Raw genomic sequence first — 9,440 nt, 5'->3', positions numbered from 1 at the left:
TACTTCTCTTGGAAAGAACTTGCAGCCCCTTCTCGCTCATGTATATCACACCCTTCAAAAATATCGATAATATTAAAATTTTCATCACAAACTAATCCAGGATCCAAACTAACATTTGAGGACACTGAAAAATATTCTCTCAAATTCATATCTATAAAACCTGTGCAGTTTATAATCATATATCACATCACTCGATAATTCATATTTACGGCAACCCAAGCTAACTTAACAAACATGAACAACATTTATAAATCCACAAGCTATGTAATTTATACAATCATAACTCCAACCATTTACCACAAGTCCATATCATCGTAAACTAGACTTAACATTCCGAAATTCTAAATAAGAGAGATCTTCTAACACTTTTACAAGGTATATCAATTTCGGTTCATCGACAACATTTCATTACATACAAAATATACTTACACAACAATAACATAATAACCAACAAGACTTGCCCATAATTCTGAATAGCTCTCTACTGCCTAAGCCCAATTCAAACATCTCAAAGAGTGACAAGCTGACCTGAAAGATTTTATATAACAACGGAGTGAGCTAAAAACAGCTCAACAAGTGACAAAGCATATTCAGAACAAAAGGAATGATTTCAAACAAGTAAGATATCATAATGCAAAGTAGAATATAAGAATTTTCAAGATACCATATTATTAGATACAAAATCATATGTGTCATGTCATTCAAAACCTATTTGGTTCATAACAGATTGAGCATAGAGTAATTGGAGCATATCAATAGCGTATGAAATGTTCCGGAGCATATCAACTACATATGGAACATTTCGAAGCATAACAATAGCAAATGAAATATTTCGGAGCATATCAAAGGCGTATGAAATGTTTCAGAGCATATCAATGATAAATGAAACATTTCGGAACATATCAATGGCGTATGGACCATTTCGGAGTATTTCAAAGTACGAATACGAAACAAAAGCTCAAACGTCGAATTGACGTTGCATTCATTTCATTCTTATTCAAAGCATGTATAGAAATACATAACCAAAGCTCTAGATACCATATCAAACATACAGAAGGTGAAGTGGGACCATAACATAATATGATACATCTATTTCTAAATGACCACCAAACATAAGTCTCCCACGTTTGGGAGCTCCATCCACTCACGTCCGAGTGAAGTCATAAGGGCCGATAGAGCATCACAGGCTCTATGTATAACTCCCTTCACCATTTCTGGCAAAGGTTCACAATATCCCACAAACACCAGAGTACAAAGGGACAGTATGAACAATAAATAGCACATATCGGAAGCACACGCGGAACAACAAAACGTACATGTGTCTTTACGAGTCAATACGAAGTAAGCAATAATCTTTCACAATTGTATTCAGATTTGAAAGGAAATAAAAGCAAGAGCATTCAAGGATTCCAAGTAATCATATATAACTCAATTCAAATAAGAAGGTTAGATGAATTCAATGTCCAAAGGAATGAAACTGGAATAGGCACATATCGAAAGCAAATGCGGAACAATGGGATATACATGTGCCTATATGAGTCAATACGATATAGCATAAACGTTACACAATAGTTTTCAAGAATGCAAATAATTTTAAGGACAAGAGCATACAAGAATTCAAAGTAATAATATAAAGCTCAATTGAATAAGAGAACCAAAGGATATCAATTTCCAAAGGAATAAAACCAGAATATGCGAAATCGACCAAAGCTCGATTTCTGGCAGAATTCAAAAGACACATTGAATAAATGATTCAAACTATCAATCGTGCTCCAATTTACTCAGAAATATATTATTGGAAAGATATTTAAATCTATTTTTAGATAAAATAAGCTTCATATGAATTGAACTGTCCAACAGAGAGTTACAAATAATTTGATAAACAAGGGTCGGAGAACAAAATCTTTGTTTGGCAGAATTTAACAGATAACTGGGTAGGTGTTTGGACTCCAAATCTTTTAATCCATATATCAAAAGAAAGATCTACGAGTCTAGTTTCTAATGAAATTAGTTTTGAACAAATCGGAGTTTTCAACATCGACTTATAGGCAGCTCAGTATCAAAAGGTCAGAAATTACGATCCCTGTTTTGCAGAATCTGTAGGCTCATTTGAAACAGAAGTTTGGGCAGACAAACTTACTCCGAATTCTTAAAATAAGCTATCAAAAGAAAGGTTTATGAGTCTATATTCTGATCAAATAAGTTTTGTCTAAATCAAAGGTCAATACATGAAGTTATAACCATAACAAGGTAGAAAGATCATAATCTCAAAAGTTGCACAGATTCGAATTGTTACGGTTAAACAAGAGATATATCAAATGCAAGGCTAGAACAATTCAAAGTTCCTCATATTCAAAGCAAATATAGAGATAAAATTACAGTAAAGAAAGATCAGGACACTTGCAATAGGAAAGATTAGAAAGCTTGCAATAGGAAGGATCGGAACACTTGCCTTTCAAAGATTTTGATCCGAAGATCCAAAGAAGGTGTCAGCCCAAATCCTTCTACTTTTCCTCCATGTCCTCTTTCTGTTTCATTTTCTACATATTTCTCTTTTTCCTCCACAACTACAACTCATGCAGAACATAGAGGCATAGTCACCTGCTCTCTCTTACTCTCATTCCTTCGTTTTCTTTTTCAAACATAGCTGTCGCAGCCATCGCCGCTGCCACTACCACAAACGTAGCCACAATCGCAGCTGCTGTCACAACCGTAGCCCCTTCCACTGCACTACTTCCTTCCTCCCTTCTCTCGTTCCTACTTTTTCTTTCCCAAACACAACTGCCGCAGACGTAGCCGCCACCATCGCAGCCGCAATCACGGCCACAACCCCTTTTTTTCCCCTTTCCTTTCTTTCTCTTTCCCAAAAGCAACTACTGCAGCCACCATCGCTGCCGCAGCTACCGTAGCCAACATCGCAGCTGCAGTCACAGCCACGGCCGTAGCCTCTTCTTCCTCCCCTGCTCTGTTTCCTCTCCTTCTCTTCCAGCTGTAGCTACCACTGTCGCAGCTGCCTCCCCTTCTCCTCTTCCTCTCTTTTTCCCTTTTCCTTTCTCTTCTTCTCCCTTTCCTTCTCTTCTTTCCAAGCTGCACTGCTGCAGTCGCAGCCTCAGCCATGGCCGCAGCCTCTTCTTCCTCCCTTGCTCATCTTCCTCTCCTTCTTCTCTTCCAACTGTAGCTGCCATCGCCGCAGCCGCAGCCCCTTCTTCCCCTTCTCTTCTTCCTCTCCTTCCCTTCTTCCTTCCTCTTCCTCTTTTCCTGCCATAGCTGCAGCCGCAGCTACTTCTTTCCCTTCTCCTCTTCCTTCTCCTTCCTTTCTTCTTCTTCTCTTCTTCTTCTTCCTCCCCTTCTTCTCCCCGTCAAACAGCACCTCCTCTCCTCTGTTTCCTCCTGCAGGAAACAGAGGTGCCGCCTCTTCACCCGCTTTTACTTCTTCTCTTCCTCTTCTTCTTCTTCTCCTTCTTCTCCTTCTTCTTCTCCTCTTCTTCCCTTCTCCTACCCGACACCCCACACCTTCTCATTGCAGCCCATGCCGCAGCCATCCTTCTTTTTTTTCTTTTTCTCTTCTTCTTTTTCCTCTTCGTCTTCTTCTCCTCCCCAACGCCCCACACCTTGTCTCCTTTATTTCCGCCTGCAGGAAACAGAGGTGCTGCAGCCCTAGCTGTTGCCACCTCTTGCTCCTCTCCCACTTCCCTCTCTTTTTCTTCTTCTTCTATTCTTCTCTTCTCCCTCTTCTTCCTCCTCTCTTCTTTCCCTCTTCTTCTTCTTTTCTTCTTCTCCTCTTCTTCCTTTCTCCTCCCCAATGCCCCACAGCTCCTCGCTGCAGCCCTTGCCGCAGCCACCTCTTCTTCTTCTTCTCCTCTTCTTCCCTTCTCCTCCCCAACGCCCCACACATGAACTCCTCTGTTTCCTCCTACACGAAACAGAGGTGCTGTAGCCCTAGCTGCTGCAGCTCTCTCTCTTTCCTCTCCCTCTTCCCTCTCTTCTTTTTTTCTTCTCTTCTCCCTCTTCTTCCTCTCTTCTTCTCCCCACGCCCCACCGCTCCTCTCTCTGTTTCTCGAGAAATAAAGAGCGTGGGAGGCAGTGGGATAAAACCGAAATTTTTGATTTTTTTTTTGTAACTTAACAGTTTAGTCCTTGAAATTTTTATATTTACATATAGGTCCTCTGATTTATAAATAAATCTTTATTAATAATTTTCAAAAGTGAGGGATATTACAATGTGTCCCAATCGCCTATGCCATAACTTCATGCTAAAGTCTTTCTCTATAGCATTTAACTGTTCACCACAAGCTTTGGCCTATAACCTGTACAAAGTATGACATTTCTTTCTATTAGCCAGTATAAGAGAACCCTTACCGAGCTTCTATTACCCTCTGTGAAATTTACTATCATAGTCTTCATCATATAGCCTTCCAACTGAAATTAAATTTAGCCTCAAGTCAACCACATGCCTCACATCCTTAAGCACCAACTTGCAACTAAGGTTGGTCTTTAAATGAATATCACACATGCCAATGATGTCTGCCATGCCATAGTTGCCCATCTTGATAACACTAAAATTTTTAGACCTGTAAGTAGTAAAAAACTCCCTCCATGGTGTAGCATGATAAGAAGCACCTATGTCAATCACCCACTCAAGATCCTGACACATAAGAAAAAATATCATAAAAAAGAGACAAAATCAAATAATCACCACCCTGCACTATAGTTGTGATATTATCTTTTGACTCTGTAGACTCCACTTTTTTTTCCTTTTTCTTGTTCTTCTTAGGCTTACATTGATTCTTGTAATGTACTTTCTCACCACAGTTATAGTAAACAATATCTTTTCTTAATCTTGACTTGCTTCTACCCATGCGTGAATTGCTTCTAGACTTTGACCTTCCTCTATTATCTGAGATAAGTGTCTGTGAATCATTCTGAGATGTTGCTGAATTTTTTCTTCTCAACTCCTCATTCAACAAACTACTTATTACTTGACTCATAGTCATAACATAATCTGGTACATAATTACTAAGGGAAACCACTAGTGTCTCCCAACTTTCTGGTAATGAACTGAAAAGTAATAATGCCTGCAACTCATCATCAAGAGACATTTTCATAGAGAATAACAAGTTATTGATACTCTGCATTTCATTCAAATGCTCAGCAATAGAAGCACCCTCTCTATATTTTAGGTTCACAAGTTTTCTGATAAAAAAAGCTTTGTTGCTAGCTGTTTTTCTTTCATAGAGACTTTCCAATTTTTTCCAAAGAGAATTTGCAGAAATTTTAGTAGAAACATGGTGAAAGACACTATCATCAAGCCATTGTCGAATAAACCCAATTGTTTTTCGATCTAACCTCTTTCACTCATCATCTGTCATAGTTATGGGTTTTGCACTATCCCAATGCAAAAGTCCATACAAATCTTTGCAATATAAGATATCTTCCATTCTTGATTTCCATATCATCCAATTATTTTCATTCAAACTAATCATGCGAGAAACACTACTAGCCTCCATGTTCAAATACAAAAATTAAATCACCACAACTCTACTCTTATACCAGTTGATGGGATATAAATAGAAATAAACTTTTGTATATGAACAAATACTAGTAGATCATAACACGCAATGAAATTAAATGGAATCACGTGCCTAAGTATTTAAACGGAAAGTAGTAACATGAGTAATGTTAAAGAAATTGCAAACATCACGTTTGTTTGATCTGAGCACGAATCGAATAAACCAAGGAAAGGAAATATTAGATTTAGTAAGGTTAATCTTTTGATTGGTAAGACCATTCATATCATTCAAAAATATAACTAATGGAAGCATAGGGTATTTGATTTGGCTTTAAAACACATAAAGATGTCCATATCCATCAAATGAGACAAATACAATTCGTGTTTAAAACAAAAAGAGAGTAAGTCGAGAATCATGAAAGAGAGAAGCTGAGCCACAACAATGTCAAGATAGGGAGAGAAGGTCACCCTTATTGGCAAAATGCTCACCGTTGATCACACAAACATATTCAAAAATGCAGTTAAAAAAAAGATTAAGAAAGTTAAAACACATGAAGAGCGTTGATGATGGTAGACCAAGAGTGATGGGGTCATAAGTCTTCTCGAGGTCAATCTTGATAATAACATATAGATTTTTGTTTCTTTCTTAAGACCTAAACAAAAAATATGCAACCTCTTGTGCCACTTAAGAAAGGCTAATCGGTCAATTAAAAATCAACTGAGTTGAGGCAGCAGACATTCATGCGGTTGGTCAAATGTTTAGAAAGGATTTGGTAATTCAGGAATGACCGACTGGTTGGAACATTTAGAAATAAAGATGATAAAAGTTTTGTGTAGGATAGAAGGGACGAATCCATGATAAAATTCGACCGTGAGATCTGAGACTCCTCTCATAACCCAAATGACGAATAGATTGCCAATCTCAAAATGATCAAAGGGAGGAACCAAGGAGCCATGAGCAGAATCATCAATAATACCAGGCATCGAAGGTCACCACTCCAAGGAGCAAAAATCAGAGATACAAGGTTGAGTCCAGAACTCTCTGTATGCAAGTTAACTAAGATAGATCTATAAAGATAGCAGACCCAACTCAAAGAGAGTGGATAAAGTTTTGCCTACATCTACAAGTAAAGTAATCAGATTATAGTAATAATTGAGTGTTGCGATCACCATAATCGATCGAATTAGTTTTGGCTTAAAGGCCATCACTTTTAAATTGATTTGCCTAAGGATGGATAATATCAAACTGGTTGTACAAACAGGAGAGCTGAGAAGCTTCACTATCATCAAGCCCAACAAGGAGCATCTTTAGACTCCAAATTAGAAATTAAAATTTGAACATCAGCAACCCGTTGGTCCAAGTGACTAAACTGCTGCCAATTCCAACAAGATCTTAACAAGATTAGAGGGATGGATACAAGTGGGGTGATTATGAGTCAACCAGTTGGCTCTAATGTCATCATGGAATCCTTGATTCTCAATTCAAAAATTCTGAAAATAAAACAACTATTTCCTAATCCATTGACCACCCGAGACGATCGAGAATAACACAGGACATTGGTTAAATGCCTAACGGAACACGGTCTGAATAGGTTAAGCCAACAAGAAAACACCATCTAATCTAACACTGACACGGGTCAGGCCTCGTTAGTCCAAGTGAAGTTAGGCCCAATAAAACCAAGATCAATCATAGCACAATCAACAGTTAACAAAACGGGAATCGCCCCATTTGTCTGTCACAAGGGATGAGAATACATTTAAAATCACCATGCACGACGGAATCTAATGTAAATCAATTGAAGCAAGCGAGTCCCAAACCAAATTATGACAAACCAAGCAAACACTAGCAATGTATGCATCGAGGATGGAGGGATGGTCCATCTACTGTAGCGGTGAAAGAATTCCATACAAGGAGAAGGCCTCCCCAGCATGTTGATTGGGGGGTTTTGGAGGCAGCAGATTCCTCATATCGAAGTGGAACATCAACGATCTCATCGCCAACGGAATCGGGCTCTAAGCCACGCAGCATAGGGCCATGATAGGTGGCCGAGGAGCAAAGGCCCATTGCAAAGCCATCGCCACAGGATGGAGAGGATGAGACCGAGGCCTGAGGGGAGGTGGAGAGCTTAGCCCAGGAATGAATGGCTTCTGGAGCTATTGGGGGGAGCCGCAGGCAACATCGAGGGAGTTGTAGCTGGCAGCTGGGTCAGAAGCTGGATTGGCGATCAAATATTCTCTTGCAGTTCCCAAGTCCACACGCAACTCGGATTGGACTGAAGACTCAGATTGACCGCTGTTGGCTAGCCCAGTAGCCGTGGATGGCATGGGCTGAGTCATCGGCGGTGAGAAATTTGACACCGATGCAGGTGTGAGAGCAGTCTCGCCCGGGGAAGGATGAGTCATAAGCTGGGTGACCCGAAGACCCAAGACTCACGGTTGGCCAACTCGGCAGACGTGGATGGCTTAGATGCATCCACAAGGTCCGACGCATAAGAAAGCGGCGGCAGTTGAACGACCCAGTAGTTAGATCCAAATCGGCAGTCGTTCTAAGCACCGGAACCAGTCGAAGGGCCGTCGGTTAGAACGCGTCCAACGTGTTCCTCTGACGAAAAGCGAAAGAGAAAGTAACCTCGGGCCAGATCGAGGATCAAAGGGGGGAGAGGAACAACTCCAAAGCTTCGAAACCGAGGACTTGAAAAAATCCAACAGAGGGGGCGAAAGTGTTTTTCTTACCAATCGTGGATTTCCATGACTTAATACAATCTGATTGGCTCCGGACTCCAGTTCTAAGGGGGCTTGCTGGCTGTTCCTACTCATTGCTTCAATCAAAGCATAGTTGATCTACTAAGCACTGCTTATACCTCAGAGATTTATACTCTGCTTATGTAACTTATGCTCGATCGTGTGGCAACGAAGGGAGGTGATGGCGAAGGGTGTACGGAGAGTTTGATGGGGATATATCGAGGAATAACCTTTGTATATGAACAAATACTAGAAGACCATAATACGCAGCGGAATAAAATATAAACACAATCAAACAGAACACCAAGATATACGTGAAAAACCCCTTCAATGTGAAGGGTAAAAATCACGGGGTAAACTAGAGATAATCCACTATGAGAATAATGAATATACAAATCTCAATCTCTTGCCAAAAACCCTAGCAACAACCACAAGAGAATAACTGGGATACAAGGATCACGTCACTGCCCACAATATCTAAAACCTCCCCAAGTAATCACAGCAAGAGTCTACTATAGATTTGATCTAACTTGAGATGAGAACACTGCTAGATGATTGAGAACAGTCTCTCTGCGTTGTCCTTGTCTTCTTCCCTTTCTTTCTCTTCCTTTTCTGCCTTGTTCTCCTTCTTCTCTTTGGAATCCCGTGGCTCTAAAGATCTGCCTCGTTGTTGCATTTTTATAGCCTTTTTCTGCTTCTAAAACGCAGCCGCTACACCCTCCTAATCTTAATTAGGGTTAGGTTAAGAGGGGGTGTGGGCTGTGGGCTGTCCTAGCTCACATGGGCTAAATATGGGCTATCAGCCCAACAACCTCCCCCTTCAGCCCATAAGGGAGGTTGTCCCATAACTCCTCAATGTGAAGTCATGTCGACCAGTTGTCGGCATATCTCCTATCTTTCTTTTGGTAAGGTCTTCGTCAACATATATGCTCCGTTGTCATCTGTATGAATTTTCTGAAGCTGCAACTGCTTCTCTTCAAATACATTTCGAATCCAGTGGTATCTGACATCTATATGCTTTGACTTGGAATGAAACATTGGGTTCTTACACAAATTGATGGCACTCTGGCTGTCACAATGCACCATATAATTTTCCTGTTTCAGCCCCAATTCTTGTAAGAATTTTTTCATCCATAATATTTCTTTGCATATCTCTGTAGCAGCAATATATTCTGCTTCTGTGGTGGAG

General features: G+C 40.1%; 1 long non-coding RNA gene across 1 annotated transcript; it reads right to left on the bottom strand.

The window, feature by feature from the left end:
- Window positions 1-225: 225 nt before the first annotated feature.
- LOC135648761 (uncharacterized) lies at window positions 226-8,318 on the bottom strand. The gene is made up of 2 exons (XR_010501056.1): window positions 7,419-8,318; window positions 226-528 (listed from the first exon to the last, which is right to left on the bottom strand). It is a non-coding gene; the product is annotated as an uncharacterized LOC135648761 (long non-coding RNA).
- Window positions 8,319-9,440: the final 1,122 nt, after the last annotated feature.

This window comes from Musa acuminata, chromosome BXJ3-9, assembly GCF_036884655.1.
Source record: "Musa acuminata AAA Group cultivar baxijiao chromosome BXJ3-9, Cavendish_Baxijiao_AAA, whole genome shotgun sequence".
NCBI lineage: Eukaryota > Viridiplantae > Streptophyta > Magnoliopsida > Zingiberales > Musaceae > Musa > Musa acuminata.
Note: the sequence above shows the minus strand (reverse complement) of the source record. Positions and strands in the feature narration are given on the sequence as shown.